General features: G+C 40.1%; 1 protein-coding gene across 1 annotated transcript in view; it reads right to left on the bottom strand.

Moving 5' to 3' along the window:
- The window catches only part of LOC101861723 (chitin synthase chs-2), a gene marked incomplete at its 3' end in the record, with an annotated part of 78176 nt that overhangs the window by 49777 nt on the left and 26807 nt on the right, over positions 1-1592 (bottom strand).

The following is a 1592-nucleotide window of genomic DNA, read 5'->3' as shown; positions in this document are numbered from 1 at the left end:
GGTTAGAATCATCTCCGAACTCAAAATCACTGATAGCATCAACAAGAAGACGATCATTTAGAAAAGAAAGACAACATATCTGGCAAAAACAGACCGCTATCAACAACACCAGCAACAACAACAATGACAACACTGACTACAGAACAACAAAAAATACACTAGCAGTAACAAGAAACAACATCAACATCATCATCAACAACAACAACAACAACAACAACAACAACAACAACAACAACAACAACAACAACAACAACAACACAACAACACAACATCAACACAAACCACAACAACAATAACAACTGCAACAACAACAACAACTACAACAACGACAACAGCTACAACAACAACAACCACCACAATAGACTCACCGATCGCACTACTTTAGGTTTGTTCCCTTCAGCAATGGGGGTCTGCCTCTCTCTCTCCAGGTCAACTTGAAGTTTTTCCTTCTCTCTCTTCTTCTTCTCTAACTCCTCCTTCTTCCTCCTCTTCTCTTCCTCTTCTCTCTTCAACCTTTCCTCCTCTTCCTTCCTTCTCTTTTCTTCTCTCACTTGTTCAAGCCGAGTGCGTAGATCATAGTACACTGGCTCTTTCAAAAACACCTGCAAATAACGAATCATCATCATCATCATCATCATCATCATCATCATCATCATCATCATCATCATCATCATCACAAAAAAAACAAACTTGGCTGTTAAAACATCTTGAATATGAAAGCACATTGAAAGTGTAAAATATTCGACTGAGAAAGTATTTTGACTGAAAAAAAAACAACAACAAAAATCCTGTGACTGGGAAAGTATCTTGACTATATAAATATCTTGAAAGTGAAATTATCTTGACGGTGCAGTATGCTAACTCTGAAGTATGCAGACTGTGAAGTATGTTGATAGTGAAAATATCTTGACTGAAGTAAACTGATTGAGAAGTACGTTGACTGTGAAGTATGCGAACAGTGAAGAGTGCGGACTGTGAAGTATGTTGACAGTAAAGTATGTTGACATTGAAGTATGTTGACTGTGAAGTAAGTTGACTGTGAAGTATGTTGACAGTGAAGTATGTTGACTGTGAAGTATACGGACTGTGAAGTAAGTTGAGTGTGAAGTATGCTCACTGTGAAGTATGCGGACTGAGAAGTATACGGACTGTGAAGTATACGGACTGTGAAGTATGCGCACTGTAAAGTATGCGCACTGTAAAGTATGCAGACTGTGAAGTATGATGACTGTGAAGTATGTGGACTAAAGTATGCAGACTGTGAAGTATAATGACTGTGAAGTATGTGGACTAAAGTATGCGGACTGTGAAGTATGTGGACTGACCTTGGTGATTCCCACTTTGTACATGTTGGGGTCGGGGCACACCGAGGTGAGGATGGCGTCACAGATCTGACCTTCGCCCTTCATCCCGTAACTGTCCACCAGCTCCTGGTAGCTGGGGTCAAGAGGTCAAACAAGGTCGAACGAGGTCAAACGAGGTCAATTGAGGTCACAGCGTTCCCGAGAAAGCATCTCTTAATATAAACTTGCGTTATTCGAAGAAGAAGAAGAAGAAGAAGAAGAAGAAGAAGAAGAAGAAGAAGAAGAAGA

Source organism: Aplysia californica, unplaced genomic scaffold (genome assembly GCF_000002075.1).
Source record: "Aplysia californica isolate F4 #8 unplaced genomic scaffold, AplCal3.0 scaffold00123, whole genome shotgun sequence".
NCBI classification, from domain to species: domain Eukaryota; kingdom Metazoa; phylum Mollusca; class Gastropoda; order Aplysiida; family Aplysiidae; genus Aplysia; species Aplysia californica.
This window is presented reverse-complemented; position numbering and strand designations above follow the sequence as displayed.